This window comes from Spermophilus citellus (assembly GCF_964194105.1).
Source record: "Spermophilus citellus genome assembly, chromosome: 6".
NCBI lineage: Eukaryota > Metazoa > Chordata > Mammalia > Rodentia > Sciuridae > Spermophilus > Spermophilus citellus.
The window spans coordinates 37,054,264-37,071,251 of record NC_138187.1 but is presented as its reverse complement, the minus strand read 5'-3'; the positions used below and the strand labels follow the sequence as shown (position 1 = coordinate 37,071,251).

The 16,988-nt window shown below is 39.3% G+C and overlaps 1 protein-coding gene across 6 annotated transcripts in view; it reads left to right on the top strand.

Moving 5' to 3' along the window:
- The window catches only part of RNF216 (ring finger protein 216), a 133,061-nt gene that overhangs the window by 777 nt on the left and 115,296 nt on the right, over positions 1-16,988 (top strand). Inside the window, exon 2 of one of the 6 annotated variants that reach the window (XM_081298699.1) lies at positions 15,451-15,494. The exons of 4 other annotated variants lie outside the window; for them this stretch is intronic. The gene's annotated coding sequence lies outside the window, so the exon portion shown is untranslated. Of the gene's footprint in view, positions 1-15,450; positions 15,495-16,988 lie in introns of those variants that run through there. One more of the 6 variants, XM_081298703.1, reaches the window with a different exon arrangement.

The window sequence follows — 16,988 nt, the reverse complement described above, 5'->3', positions numbered from 1 at the left end:
ACGCCTGTTCCAAAGGCTGTGATTTTGCCCATCTGCAGGAACAAGGGGCTTTTCAAGAGGTGACTCAAAGGCCACATTCCCGTGTTCTCTGTCTGGAGTTGTAATTCACTTGTTAATTTGGGAGACAGTCATTTCTGAGATCTTCTGCACCATCCCTAAGGTGTAGATTACTTTATTCCTGTGGTGGGTGTGTGCTCAAGGACAGATAACTGCCTTGGATGGGGAAGAAAGGTGATCCTGTTTCCCCTAAGATCAGGAAGAGGGAGAGGAAGAGAAAGAAACCCGTCCACATTAAAAATAAATTGCATTGGCAGAGCAGCAAGGGCTATATTCCAAGCATAAAATGGACCACTGTTACACATCCACTGATGATCTGAAACCCTGGGCAATCCAGGGTGCCCATCTTCCCTGTATGACTGGGGAATTCTGGCTGCAGGTGAAGGGCCTTGTAAATCACACCTGCACTGAGGTAAATGCCTGGTAGCAGCTGAGCTGGATACATGGATCCTGCAAAGAGAAGATGCTTTACCCAGCAAGCAAAAAAGACAGAAGCGGAACAGACCTCAAGGGATCAGCAATGCCTTATATTAAGCAGTGGAGTCAGTCAGGAATTGGAGGGACACATTTTCAAGGTAGAAAATGGTGGGAGGATGCAGTAAAGATCAGAGTTATATAATGTTTTAGCAAGACCATGTTATGGGAGGAGACAACTACTTTTGTTAGATAGAATATCAATTTGAGGGGTAAGGAACACTAAAGTACAAAGACTGTCCACTTTCCTGGCAGGCAAGGGTAAATGCAGGTCCCACATAGAAAGGAAGTTGTGGGATTGGTAGGGGGCATGGAGGTTGGATTGAGCTGTTGAATATTGTTGTATTTTGTCTTCTTAAATATGATCAGAATTTGTATTACAAAGTTACAATACATTGGGGGGCAGTTTGAAACAATTGGACCCCATTGAGTTTTGGTCTACTGTTTGAGGAATTCATCCAATGATAACTTAATCCAGACATGTTTATAGGGCTGGCAAAGTACCAAAGGGGACCAGGCTGCAAACAGAGCCAGCAATCTTGGGCTAAGTGTGGGTTGGTGAGATTTAGAAGTTGATCAGTTTAAGTTGATGAATGTGTTAATTTGGGAGTCCAAAGTATATGGCCTCATAAGATCAGGGAGATGCAAGAGAGTTCTGGTAGGATAGAAATCTTTCTGTATTATCTGTGGTATTTGGGTTCTAAGAATGGTTTGTGAGGCCTGATCTTGGACCCCACCATCATCAGACATACTGAGGTGGGTGTGATAAGTCCAGCATACCCATTGCATATAAATCCAGTGTTGTTTCCCTTGCTCTAGCCCATCCAGTATCATTTGTTTTCTTGAGAGCAGAGAGTTGGGGTGTGTCTGCATGCATAGCAGTTGACATGTTGATAAGTCAGTCAGTGACAGTTTCCGTGTTTCCTTGTTTAGAAATGCAATGGGTGCATGGTGACTCTCCTAGCAGTATACTGATGAGACGAGCCAGGCCTTGGCCATATTGTTTTAGGCATGTAGATTTTCCTGATGTCCAGTATGAGGCTGTTTGTAAAGTCAAAGATGATATATAGAAAGCACAAAGAGAAAAGGGAGATTTGAGTGGGAGTCAGATCAAGGAATGTTCCTTGAAGCCAGAGTTCCCAGATGAGGTCAAGCATTTGGAAAGGGCAAAGATGAAGGGGTAGTGAATATGATAAATATAATTTGTCTCTGAGAATTATTTTTAAAATGTGGAAGGATGTCTGAGAAAGTGGCATCCAGGAGAAGAATCAGCTCCTTCCTTGGAAATAATTGGAAGGCGGGACATGTGTAGTCAGGTGGGGCCTATGGAAATAGATTGATAAGAGGCATTACCAGGAATGAGCTTTAAGTTGCTCAAGTGTACCCAAGAAGGTTGGCCTTCTAATTTGGCTGCAGTTGGGGTAGCCAGAATAATCCTGAAGGGGCCCTTCCACTTTTCTTGTAAGGGGGCTGTAGGTTGTGGGGAAGAAAGGTATACCAGGTCTCCTATAGAAATAAGAGGAGGGGCTTCTGGAGATTGCAACTGGAGAAGATGGGACAGGGCATATTTCCAGAGGATGGCCCTGAAATGAGCTAGGAGGGGATTCACAACATTGTAAGAATATTTGGTGATTGAGTTTGAATGGTGGGTGGGACAAGGAGTTCAAATGGGCTAATCATGAGAGGTTTCTTGGGGAGAGCTTAGAGTCTGAGAAGGGCTAAAGGGAGGAGCTTACTCCAATCCAAAAGGATTTCTATAGATAGTTTGATTAAGATTGCCTTTAAGGTCCTATTTGTCCTTTCAACTTTTCCTAAAGACTGCAGATGATAGGGAATGTGGAAGTGTCATTTTCTATGCAAAAATTTAGCTACTTCTTAGGTAATAGAGGAGATGGATTTGGGACTGAAGGGAGGCAGGTAAACCAAAACATGGAATTATTTCTTGGAAAAGTAGGGTTGCAACTATAGAAGCCTTTTTATTGGTAGTTGAAAAGGCCTTGACCCATCCAGTAAAGCTGTGTGCCAAGATTAGGAGATTGGGCTGGGGATGTGGTTCAAGTGGTAGCGCACTCGCCTGGCATGCGCAGGGCGCTGGGTTCAATCCTCAACACCACATAAAAATTTAAAAAAGATATTGTGTCCACCTAAAACTAAAAAATAAATATTAAAAAAAAGATTAGGAGATATTTAATTTTTCTTACAGGGGGCATTTAGGCAAAATTAAGTTGCCAGTCCATGGCAGGAAGGGCTCCCCTAACTTGATGTGTGGGAAATGGGGGTGGTCTCACATTGGAATTGGGATTAGCTTTGAGACAGGTGGTACAAGATTGAGAAATTTATTGGAGATACTATAAATCTAAAGAGGATGGGTTTAGCATATCTCTTTTAGAGTAAGGTAAAGGAATATCCTTCAATGCTTGAAGTCTTTCTGGGGTTATGGTACAGGTGGTGGGGGTTAAAAGAATGCCTAAATATTACACTTGAGGGAAGCAGAGGTGGACTTTGGATTGAGAGAACCAGCACCCCAGGAGGCCAGGGAATCGAGAGGAATGGTAGTGTGGTGTTTTGAGGGTTCAATTGAGGGGCTACAGAGCAGGAGTTTATCTACATACTGTATGAGATGGCTGGAGAATAAATTCAAAGTTGCCAGGTTGCATTGGAGAGCCTGGTGGGGGATCAGTCAAGGTGAACTGCTGAGAGGAATTAGTGTCTGGGTCAGTCCAGGTAAAGGCAAAAAGTGGGCATGAGACAGGATGGAGGCGAATAGTAAAGAAGGCATCTTTCAGGTCTAGCACTGAAAAATGGGTGGTGGGGGGCAGATATGAGATAGAAGGGTGTAGGGGTTGATTTTTCTGAGGTCCTGTACTAGCCGGAATTGGCCGTTGCATTTTTTGACTCTGAGGATGGGGGAGTTGTAAGCAAAGTGTGTTGGTGTGAGAAGACGAGCCTGTAGTAAACGGGAGATAATGGGCTTCAAACACATGAGAGTTGAGAAAGTTAGAAGACATTGAGAGGAGGTCAAGTAGTGAGGGGTCTTTTAGTTGGATTTGAATAGGGGGGTGGCGATTAGCAGTGTTGGGTTGAGAGGTGTTTCAGATGGTGGGGTTGATTCCAGCTAGTAAGGGATGATCACGAGGCTTAGGGGGAACAGCAGTCTAGGCTGGAGTGTATTTAAAAAATGGTGGTGGATTGTAAATGGGGAATGGAGATGGAAGCCTTCAGTTTATGGTGGAAATCTTGGTCCAGTAGGGGGACAAGGCAATGTGGCATGATGATGAAGGAGTGGGATAGTGTAAGGGATCCAGATGTACAAAAAAGTAAAGTGTCTTTAATGGCTATATAGGAGTTCTGGAGACTCCCATAATGGAGGTAATTGCTTTGAAAGGGTCCATTCCATTTTATCAGAAGGGAAAGACTCGCCCAAGTGTCGACCACAGAAGAAACCGCTTGGCTGTTTACCATCCCTGTAACCTGGGACTCCTGTGAGGTATCACCCGAGGTGATGGGGCAGTGCAGTCCTGGCCCCCTCATTTCAGTTAATCACTGTAGGGGGCTTGAAAAGCAGGTTGTACCAAGGGGAACTCTTGCTCATATCCTACATGAGCAAGGGAATGGGTACCTGTTGGGGGGGTGGGCTGGGCTGGCTGCAAAATAAAAGGTATGAAAGTAATATATCAGGGCTGGGGTTGTGGCTCAGTGGTAGAGTACTTGCCTAGCATGTGTGAGGCACTGGGTTCGATCCTCAGTACCACATGTAAATAAATGAATAAGATAAAGGTCCGTCAACATCTAAAAATAAAAAAGAAGAAAGTAATATATCAGAAAATAAAAATAAAAAGCCAAGAGTAGTTTTAAAGCAAGGGCATAACCTGTTGAGCCTACCAGAGGGGTCTATCTTCTAACCAAGAAAAAGCTAGTGCTTGCTTTTTATTTAGAGCAATACAGATCAAAAGGGATTGGTAGGTATAAGGTTTCATTGTGGGAGGAGTTTGTTTCAGCACTTGCTTCTTGCTGTGGCAGGGGTCTTGCAGTAAATAAGTTAATTGGCACTTGGCAGGCTATGCTTATCTCTGGGAGGCTGTTTTTGAACTTGGAGCTGTAAGCTAGGTCAGGGTGCCAGCATGATTTCTGGCATTCTCAAAACTGGGGGATTCCACCTATTAATTCCCCAAGGAGTGACTTCTCTGCCTAATGACTCAGACATTGGTCAATTTACACATGGCTCATAGATGGTTCCCAACAGTGATGGGTATCCTTCCCTGGGGACAGTTCATTTTCCAGTGTCCCCATTGTCCGCAGTTGGGACAGGGATTGGTGGGGGAACTTTGGGTTAGGGCAGGCTTGTACTCAGTGTCCTGTCAGCCCACATTAGAAACAGCCTGGGAAGTGGGTTGGAGGATCTGGTGAGGCCACAAGCATCAGGGGGCCTTTCTGGAGTTATAGATGGCTGAGGCCAGGAGTTGATATTTAGCTTTAAGATGTTTTTCTCTCTCCTTTTTGGCCTTGTCTTCCCAGTTGTTAAAGAAAAGTATCCAGAGTAGTTGCTGAGGAGTCTTGGGACCCTTTTCTAGCTGTCTTAAGTTTTTTATGGATATCAGGTGCAGATCCACCAATAAATTGGACATGGAAAAAGAGTACTGGCCAGGAGTATTGAGGTCTAGGGTGATATTTAATAGCTTCAGTAAGTTGGTCCAAAAAAAGGGCAGGATTTTCATCAGATCCTTACGTGATTTCCCTGATCTTATTAACCAGGGTTTAAGAATTGTTTTTATCATGCCCTCAAGGAGGCAGGTAATCATGTGTTGGAGTTTAGTGGACTCTTTTCCAAACTTAGTAAGATTTTCAGAAAATGAACCTAGTCTGTACTCAATTTGGGACATGTCTGTCACAGAAAAGGGAACATGGAATAGGACCATTCCTTCAGCCCTGGCCATGTCCCAAAGGGGACATATGCTTTGGAAGAAGACTTTTAGATCATGTAAGAGAGATGACAGCAAGGGAGAGGGGGAACGTGGGTATGGCATTTGGATGGGGGGCAGACAAAGGGGCCAAGGTGCCTTGAGGAGGATGATTGGATGAGGGTGTAAAGGGGCCCTGGGGTCTGTAAGGAGGGGGTCCATCTGCTATTTGGGGGCAGTGAAGGAGGAAGAGAGTTGTGAGCAAGAATAAGCTATAGTGCAGAGCAGGTCTGGCACAGTGAGGACTTTGAGCGAATGTAGAGGAAGGCTTGAAGGTAGGGAACCTCAGGCCATTTGCCATTTCGTTGGAGGAAATTGTCCAAATCTTGGAAAATTTTTTGATCAAAGGTCCTGGGTACTAAGCCTAATGAGGCCATTCATTTCAAGGTCAATTTGGAAATGGAAGGTATTAAAATTTCTTATGGGACAATCTATAGGGGATTTCTGAGGAATGTACTGGGTAGCTCCCATGTTGGAGAGGTTTGACCTGGGTGGCAGTCTGTACTAGGGCTTCCACCCTAATATCTCACATCCCCAAAAGAATTCCACCAAAGAAGTATTCCCCTACAATCTTAATGGTGGGGTTCCCCCAGGGTCCAGACAAGCCAAAGGCAGAGGTCTCAGAAAGGGCACCTTCTGCAAGAAAGCAGAAGGGGTCTTACCTCTTCAGAGAATGAGAAGGCTGGTTGTTGCATGCAGGAACAAAATGGCAAAATGTGGTCTCTGATCTGGAAGTATTAGTGTAAGGGAAGGGAGGGATTGGAGAGGAGAGAGAAAGAGGATTCCTCCAACACCAATAAAGGACCCAGTACAGATCCTTGCCCTGTCTACATAGCAATAAGGCAGTAAAAACCTAGCTCAAAAATGGGATCAGTTTCAAGTCACATACCAGCTGCCATTTAGCTAAAGTGGACTACAGAGGGTATAAAGGGGCTCTTTCTACAGGATGGGAGGGAAAGTGGGGGCAGTCCGTCTGGGAATTCAGCTGTAGTTGCATGAGGTTCCCTGACCTCAGAACCATGGGGGTGCCAGACAATCAGTGGTCACTTCTGAGGTCTCATTGGCTAGCCCTTTAACATGACTGTTAGGAAGGAGGTTCCTTAGGACAAGGAAGGGTCACCTTACTCCCATTCCTGGTGAGGAACCAAATGTAAGCAAAAGTGACTGAAGCAGGATCAGACCTCAAAGGATCAGCAATGCGTTTTGTTAAACAGTGGTCAGTCAGGCATCGGAGGGGTGCGTTTTCAAGACAGAAAATGATGGGCCTGCCGAAAAGTCAGAGTTTTGTAGTGTTTAGCAAGACCAGATTATGGGAGGAGACAACTACATTTGGCAGGCTTTTGGCAGGCAGGTGAATTTTGGCTAAGTCATAGTAGGAGAAATTTTGGAAGTGGCAGGGAAAGAGGCCTTGAGCAACCAGAAGAACAATTATCTATAAGGGAAATTGTATGTGCTCAGGGCCTATGTCCTCCTGAGGCATGTGATTTTTCTGTATCCTTCATACCATACCTGAGGAAAGGGAAAAAGACGAGGAAGAAGATTTTTTTATTTTTTATGCCTGAAGGAGACAGCTAAGAAATGGCTTGCGTTGGGGGTTTGTGTTTATGGTGTCTAGAGGTGGAAAGGTGAAAAATTTGAGGAAATGGCTGGAGGTCCTGGACCTAGATTTCAGACCCCTGTAATCCTCATTAGTGGCTTTAGGTTTTCATTCCAAAGACTGTTAGCTAATAAAGGAGAACCTTAAAGCCCCTGTGGAGAAATAAAGAAAGTTGAACCATGAGTCAGAGAGACTGAAAGTTTATGAAATGGTTGAGTCATGTTTACTAACTATATAGTATGAGCTACTGTTTAATGTATTTACTGTGTTTTAGGCTTTAATGTATTCTAGATCTTTCCATACAACATAACTAATTCTCACCTGAATTAGTGTCATTGTTTTTTCAGAACAAAATGTGATGATGCTATGTACCAGACAATTGTTTAAGCATTTTACATATAACAAGTCTTAATCCTGTTAATGCCGTAGGTTTCGTTACTGTCTTTATTTTTAAAAGGGAAGAGACTGAAGTGCTAAAAAATACCTTTCCTGGTTACAAAGTTTGTAAGGGTCAGCTGGAACTAGAACCCAGTTTAGTCTTAGAATTCTTTTTCCTAATTATCCTGTCTTGTCTGTGAATGTTCTCTGTTTATTCAGAGAGCACTTATGAAACTATTACTGTGTCCCTGGTGGTAAGACTGTGTCCCAGGTTATGGAAGAGAATAAGATGCAAGTCTTGCTTTCTTGGAACTTAAGTTCTTTTTTTTTTTTTTTTTTTTTTTAGTTGTAGTTGGACACAATACCTTTATTTTATTTATTTTTATGTGGTGCTGAGGATCAAACTCAGTGCCTTACACGTGCTAGGTGAGCACTCTACCACTGAGCCACAACTCCAGCCCCTTGGAACTTCAGTTCTAATGGAGAAGACCAGTATTAAGCATAGTTTCCCTAATAACCACAACATTGTTATGTGGTAAGTACTTTAAAGAAGTGAAGGATATTGTGTGAATAAAAACAGCAGGGGAGGGCTGGGGTTGTGGCGCTGTGGTAGAGCGCTCGCCTAGCATGTATGTGTGAGGCACTGGGTTCGATCCTCAGCACCACATAAAATGAATAAACAAACAAAATAAAGGTATTGTGTCTATCTACAAATAAAATAATAATAATAAAAAGCAGGGGAGTACCTAGGGATAGACAAGAAAAGTTGTTCTCTGAGGAAGTGAAGAACTGAAGGATGAATAGAGGTAATCTGGTCAAGGAGATAGGGAAAGAAGAGTAATCTAGTCAGTAAAGAGCCTGAAGTGAAAGAAAGGACTATGGCACGGTCAAGGTGCATGGGAGGGTGCATGTTAGCAAGAGTTGCATAATACAGCACTTTATATGCCATGGTAAGGATTTTGGTTCTGCCATGGTGAGATCCATGGTTTAAAAATCACTCAGTGCTCTATGAAAATATGTCGAGAAATAGAGCCTGTTAAGAAGTACTTGGGGGCTGGGGATGTGGCTCAAGCGGTAGCATGCTCACGTGGCATGCGTGCGGCCCGGGTTCGATCCTCAGCACCACATACAAACAAAGATGTTGTGTCCGCTGAAAACTAAAAAATAAATATTAAAAAATTCTCTCTCTCTCTCTCTCCCACTCTGTCTTAAAAAAAGAAGTACTTGGCATAGAAGGGTCAGGGTATTATAAGCTCACAGATGATTCAGTTATTAATACTAAGATCTAAAAAGATCATTGTAAACTTTAGTTTTTGTCCCACGTGAAGAATGTGCTTACATACCTGTTCCAGTTTCTAAATCAGTTTTCAGTTGAAGAAAATCTTAAATGTTTTACATTGAACTCAGCATCCCATACACTTGTAGATAGCAAATCTAATTTTTGAATTAAACCCTTTCCTATTGTAGAAACACACCGATAATGGGATTTTTAGAGCTCTTTTAAACTCCAGACTAAGTATTTGCACAACTGTATCTTTTATTATGACTTGTTTTGTTTGCATGTTAAAATTAACAAATTGTATTTTCTTAATCTGAATTTATCTGCCTTCTTGTCATCCTTAGTAACATCGCCATTCCCTAGTCTCTTGAACTCAATAGTAGTTCAGTTTTGGCTTTTGATATTCCTCTTGCACAGATGGCCAGTTAGGTACAAAAATCCCATTGAATCTAACTCTGCAGTCAATATATTGTATCCATCCATCCATCCCACTGCCATACTTTTATCTGTAGTTCAGACTTTATTGGCTCTTGTTTCTTCGATTTTCTTGCACCAGCAATAGTCTTCTATAGACTATTTTCTACGTTGCTATTAGACTGATTTTCCTAATGCTCAGCTCTCATTTCATTGCTTCCCATTGGCTAGAAAATAACATTTTTTTCAGTTAACTATTAATATATCACAGTCCACCCCAAAACTATTGGCTTAATACAATGATTTAATTGACAGTTTTATGAAAATCAGGAGATTGGGAAGGACTCACTGGCCATTTTTCTCTGGTGCACATTCTGTCAAGTAAGGTAGCCAGGGATGAAGGATCCACTTCTGATGGCTTCTTTACTCACATGCTTTGTCAGAGATTGCTAGAATGTTGTGCTCAGTTGTCGTCTTCTCCTTGTAATATCAGGATTTTCCATGTAATCTCTTCAGCAGGGTATGCAGACTTCTTACCTGGTGACTCAAGGTTCCCAGAGCCCTAGATGAAAGCTGTTATCTGTTATGGGGAGCCCATCAGAAAACACTTCAAGTCCGAATTCAAATCAATGAGAGCGTTATTTACTTGGCCAGGGACTGTCACCCACTCATAGAGACTGAATCTCTGTAGGAGAACAGCAGCTTCCTGGTCTGTTTTTTGAGAATGTATGGACAAAAACCATAACTCAGTGGCTTGCTTAGTGTCATGTAAGCAAGCCAAGCACAGTAATTAAAAATTTTCTATGGTGGTCAATATTGATAACTGAAGGAAATCCTAATAAACCTAATGTTGTCACTTACACCATGTTGCCTGACTTTGGTTATGAAACTATAATGAACAGCTCCAATCTTGGACAAAGGAAGATGTTTCTGGAGCCAACCCATTTATTCATTGAACACTGTGGTAGGCAACAGAATACAGCTATGAACAAGAAACATGAAGACTATTTGGAAAAAACATACCGTTAAGATGTGAATTCTTGGGTTGGGGTTGTGGCTCAGCGGTAGAGCGCTCACCTAGCACGTGTGAGGCCCTGGGTTCGATCCTCAGCACAGCATAAAAATAAACAAACAAAATAAAGATATTGTGTACAACTAAAAAATATTTAAAAAAATGTAAATTCTTTCTCGTCATGTTGATTCATCCATTCAAGAAGGAAAACAGAAGAAAAAATATCCTTAGGACAATGTAAGAGGTGTAAGAGAATATAAAACAGTCATCCAATTTTCCTAAAATTTTACAAGATTGTAAAATTATGTAGGATTTTTCACAGAGAAATGAGATGATAGAATACGTGCTAATTTTTGGTTCTCATTTGTAAGCATTAACCCATACATTTGACCATAATTATAAATGAACATATAATTTTTTAATAAAGGCACTATAGTTTGTAATCTTAAGTCTCCCCCACTCCCAAGGTCCAAATATTAAAGATTTGATAAGCAGCCTGTGGCACATTTAGGAGGAAGTTAGGTCATTGAGGTCATGCCTTTGAAGAGGATATTAGGACCCTGGCTACTTTCTCTTACTGTGTTTCCTGGCTATCTTAAGGTGGGTAGCTTTGCACCACCATACACTTTGTGCTATGGTGTACTGTGCAGCCACAGGCCCATAGGAATGGAACCAAGTGATCATGGATGGAAACCTCTGAAACGGTGAGCCAAAATAAATTTTTCCTCCCTTAAAGTTTTTGTGTATCAGGTATTTTTTCACAATAATGGAAAACTAACAAAAAAGAGGCAAGAACTGAAAGTTCTTTCTCTGTGGCAGTTCCTATTTCTCTAACTTGACTTTTTAAACTTGCCTTCAGCTGTCTGATCAAGAAGCAAACAGACTTATAGATGGCTTGTTGCTACTTCCAGAAGGAAAATGAAGTTTCTTGTAGGAGGAAGTAAAAGTTTTACTGTGAATATGAATGGTAGTGAAAAGTAATCTGGAGAAGGAATAAGTTCTTCCCCTGCTCCTCCCTCCATTCCATTTGGCTCTTGTCTTAATGAACATTGCATATACTAGATACTTAGAATAACAAAACTCCTAATTTTATGGGATTTACCATATACAAGGTGGCTTCTCATTTAATCTTCAACATGCCTCACAAGTTAAAAATAGCTGTTTACATTTCAACAGTAATAATAAGCATAAGGTCATATTTGCTCTGTGGTAGCCTCTATGTTAAATACTACTTGAGAAGGCATGCAAATTTGCGAAGCGTTCCGTATTTTTATGATCATTATTATCCAAAGTACAGGTATGAAGACATGAATTGTGAATATACTATGTATACAAACCAGATATGAAAAATTGTGCTCTATATGTGTAATAAGAATTGTAATGCATACCGCTGTCATATATAAATAATAAAAAAAGGACTGTCTCAAAAAATGAAAAGGATATAGCTCAGTGCCCTGGATTCAGTCCCTAGTACTGCCTCCCTGCTCCCCACCCCACATAAGACTATTGAAATGCGTGGTGATCAGGATACTTTTTAGAAAACTTAATATGAAAGAAAAATACTTGAGAGGTAGTTTAAATTTGACATCAGAGGTTCATAAGTAATACCAATATCATTATTTTTGTTTATATATGGTACTGGGGATTAAACCCATGGACACTGTATCATTGATACATCCCCAATCTTTTTTTAAATTTTTGAGACGGTCTTGCTGAGGGTTTCAGTAAGTTGTTGTAACTGGCTTCAAACTTGTGATCCTTTTGCTTCAGGCTTTTCTTTAAGTGAAATTACAGGTATGCCCCACTGTATCCAGCTACAAATATCATCATTGAGAGACATTCAAATGGTAGACCCAAACTTAGGCTTAGATTTATTATTTTTGAAAATCTAAATATATTATAGATGTCATAAAGTTCTTTTGTAAAATTTTGTTAATATAGTTTTGGAATATTGTCTATTATCTTGTATTTTGTAAGTTGAAAAATGGGTCTGAGAGTTTTCCTCCTGAAGCATATCTTCTAGGAAGGCAATGAAATTTCAGTATTTTCTTTAAGTGTCTGGATAGGTCAAAGGATCTTGGAACTAAATAGGCCCTATAGCAGTTATAACTGGCCACATTAGATTCTCAATTATTTATTTCCATTTCTCTAATTGTCATCAAAGAAAGTAAGAAAATGGTTGAAAACTCAATCTATACAAGACACCTAATGAAAAGTCCTGCTGACCCCTGCCCCGTACTATTTCACAGTGGCAGCCCCCCCCCCTTTTTTTTTTCTTATGATGTTTTTTCCTTTAACTTTCATTGTGAAATACAGGACACACAAAGAAGTTTCACCCCAAACAACTAAAAACAACCCTGTCCGTGCCTAAATTTTATTTATTTATTTATTTATTTTAGTTTTAGATGGACACAATGATTGACCTTCATTTATTTATTTATTTTTATATGATGCTGAGAATCAAACCCAGGGCCTCATGTATGCAAGGCAAGTGCTCTGCCACTGAGCCACAATCCCAGCCCATATGCCTAAGTTTTATATGAAGGAAGCCATTCAATATGTATTTTTTTAATCTCTGTATTCTTCCACTCAGTCATTAAGATCCATCTGCCTTATGTGTGGCTGTAATTGCTTTTTTTCTGTATAAGTAGTAATTATACAAACATACCACAGTATTTGTTCGTTCCATCTTGTTGGGAATCAGTTTAGTTTTTGACCATTACAAATAATGGTGCCAAGAACTTTCTTGCACACATACCTAATACTATAAAATATATTCTAAGCAGTTGAATTACTGCACCTTAGGGCATTTATTTCATTCCTATAAACAATGAAGCATCAAGTCTTTTGCAGTTCAGGTACCAATTTATTCTTCCCCCAGCAGTATGTGAAAATCTCCATTGCTCCAAATACTTAACAATTGCTATAATCAGTTTCCAGACTTCTAGCAATTCTGTGAATGTGTACTATCTTACTACATTTTTTGTTATTATTTTTACATTTTAAAAACAAAACACCAATATAGAAAGACCCACAAAACAAATATGTAGCTTAATATATTAAATCAAAGAACTTACATCCACCATTCAGGTCAAGAAATAGAACCTCCCAAAGAAAGCTAGTCGTTGCCTAGACTTTACCATATAATTTTATAATAATTTTCATGTATTTCTTTATGGTTTTATCACCCAAGAGAACATCATGGATACTAGAATTAATCACACACATTTAAAAATGTTTTATAAATCTTTTAAATATAGAAAATGTAAGAAAATGGTTAAAGACTCAACCATTTGTTGAGAGGCTCCTTTTCCATTTGTTTCTTTAACAAATTTATCTGTCATTAAGCCTAGACTATTTGACCTATATTTCCCAGAGTCCAGAAAAGTGTTTACCAACCTTTTAAAAAAAATATATCATTTACCTCTTGCAGAGCCCAATTAGACATTTTTTTTTCCCATAATTGCCTCCTACCCCCTCATACTCACTCAATAATAAGGAATAAGTTTTCTTTATCCTCTGTTCCAAAACAGCTGCTGGGTCCAAATGCATGACCAGGCTCAGGTTTGGTCCTTTAATAAAACCCTAGGAAGTGTTTTTTGATTAGAAGGTACTCAGTATCTTGTCTTTGTGATGTTACCAGTCAATAATATTCATTGTCTGCATCCAGTAATTGAGGAATGCAAAAATTTTCATCACTTATTTTACTTAGAATACCTTTTAGAAAAAAATCTATTGCTTATCTGTTTGATTACACAGTGATATAATTCATGTAGGAAATGCAAGAAAATTTCAATTTTTTTGCTCTTATTTACCAGTTTTAGAGTTAATATCCATTGCCTGTCATCCTTTAAAAACATTTTCAGGGCTGGGGATATAGCTCAGTTGATAGAATGCTTACCTGACACACACAAGGCCCTGGGTTCAATCCCTAGCATGCATCAATGAATCAATGAATCAATCAATCTCTCATTTATACATATTCTTGAGTTTTATGCCAAATCAGTAAATTATCCTACTGAAGGTCAAGATGTTCTATTTCAGTCCACTGGTAACCTCTGGACTTTTTTCCTAGTTTCTGCAGAACCCACTTACTATAAGTAGCTTTTGGTAGCTGCTTTGATACCTAAGATGATATGTTGTTCCAGCCCATACTGTATAGTTCCTGCCCTAGACCTGAAATCAGTAACTTCTCTGTTTTCTTTAATACGAAGTACTTCACAATTTTTGGTTCATAGTCATTTCTGTGTTCCTGTCAAGTAACTATAACATCTGAGCCATGTATAAGTTGATTTCTGTTTCTGGTCTTTCCCTTATACTGTTTTCTTTTGTTCCTTTTAGGTGTGTGTGTGTGTGTGTGTGTGTGTAAGCTTTGTATGGAAGTGTACACTCCTTTTTTTAAAAAAATCAGATCTTGGACATTATGGGTGATAAATTGTAGGGGGTCCAAATCTCAACTCAGCTCTTAGCATCTCTGTTGCTATTTTATTTGGAGTCTAGTCCTGAATGTATGCAGCAGAGGCTAACAGCTTGAAGGGGTGTTGCTATGTAGATTTGGGAGGACTTTCTTCACTCTGGATTCCCCCTTGATGGGATTTTTGTCCCTTAAATCTGAGCTACTTTGACATCCCAGACTCAGACCTTCGCATTGAAACAGCTGCTCCTGTTCTGTTCCATTTTCTTTCCCCATGTTATTTAGAAAATGCTTTTGCCAGAAAAACCATCCAGCATGAATGTGTCTTGTCCTCCTGGGCTTCTCATTTTTTCAAGAATCCAAGTTTCTGAAACCCTACATTCTGGATTTTTAGCTCCTTCAAAGAATTATTTGATATATTCAAAGTTTTATAATGGGTTGTTTTTTGGTTTGGTTTGATTTGGTTTTGTACTTGGAATGAACTCAGGGGTGCTACTATGAACTGTATCTTCATTTTTTTTTTTTTTTTTTTTTTTTTTTAATTTGAGGTAGAGTCTTACTGGGTTTCCAGAGCTGGTCTTGATCATGCAGTTCTCCTGCCTCCAGCCTCCTGAAGTCACTAGAATTACAGATGTTTATTATACCCAGCTTTATAGTGGTTTTGTATAAAAGGGCAAAAAGTTGGTCTAATACATGCTATTTTGTCATGGCTAAAACCAAAGTCTGTGTAAAATAAGGTTAATAATATTGCAGGTCTCATGGGATTGTGGGAATTATCAATGAGTGATGTATGTAAAGTGCTTAGAAAAGTATCTCATGGCATCCTCACTTTAGCTTGTAATTTATTTATTTTTTTACCTTTGTTAGCCTCTTGAACAAGACCACAGGTATTTTCTTCATTCAATTCTCTGGTATCTATCATTCCCTCAGTATATATACATTCCCTTCATAATTGTATAGAATTTAGTTTTGCCCTTTAAAACAACTTTTAAGGGCTGGGGCTCAGAGGTAGAGCACTCACCTAGCACTTGCAAGGCCCTGGGTTTGATCCTCAGCATCACATAAAAATAAATAAATAAAACAAAATTTTAAAGTTGTGCAGCAATTATTAGTTTCCTAAAATTAGGTACACATGGATTCAACCCCTGGTATCACAATAGTTATCGTCACCATCTTTTATATCATTCCTCTTGATCTCTTTTTTGAAATTTCCATCAAACCTGTGTTAGAATGCTTCAATTTCTTATGAATCTTAATCTCTCCTAAACATTTTTTTTTATTGAGGTCTAACTGATACATAGTGAAATAGGCAGAGATTAAAGGAAGAGTTTGGTCCATTTTTTTCCCCAAGTTTGATCCATTTTGACTGATGGTTACACCTGTTTAATCCACAACTTCATTCAGCTCTAGGAAATTCCCGTAGCTCCTAAAAGTTTCCTCATGCTCTTCTGGTCATTCCTCCGTTCACAGAATAACCTTTGATTTCAATCATTACAAATTAAATTTTCCTCTTGTAGAACTTCAGGCAAATGGAATGTTGGATTGGAGATATAGGTCATTGGTAGAGCGCTTGCCTAGCATGTGCAAGGCACTAGGTTTTATCTTTAATGCCAGAAAGAAAGGGTTGGAAGAGAATATTAACTGTGTTCTCTGTTGTTTAGCTTTTTTGGTTAAGCATAGTAATCTATGTTGCATATATTGAGTTAATTCCTTTTGTTTTCTTCTCAGTCTTCATTGTATAAGCATCTACCAGTTGTTTATTCATTCTTCTGTTTATTGATGAGTACATGAGCTACATCCAATTATTGGCTATAATGAAAAAAGCAACTATAAACATTGTTATGCAAGTATTTTTTAGTTTTTCTTGGATTGATAGAGAAGTTGTTAGATCATTAATATTTTTATAGGTTTAGATGCATATTTAGATGCATATTTAACTATCAGTTTTCAGAATGGTACCATTTTATATTTTAATCATTACATTGGGCTTTAAAGCCCAATTTAAAGTAGTATCTTTTGTATATTTTTAGAATCCTTGTTTTTATTCTTTTCATATTAGGGATTGAACCCAAGAATATGCTACCTCTGAACTGCATCTCAGCCCTTTTTAAAATTTTGATATGGGGTCTGGCTAAATTGCCCGATTAGGATTGAACTCCTAATCCTCTTGCCTCAGCCTCCTGAGTAACTGGGGTTGTAGGTGTGTACTACTGTACCTGGCTTTTGTTTTATTTTTTAAAAGCCTTTATTAATATAGCTAAAATAAAATCTATTCATTTTAGTATAGTTCAATGAGTTTTGATAAGCGCATGTATCCAGTGACTATCCTTACAATCAGTATAGTATGTCTTTACCCCAAAAGTTTTCCTTGTGCCACTTCCCAGTTAGTGACCACCCCTATTTCT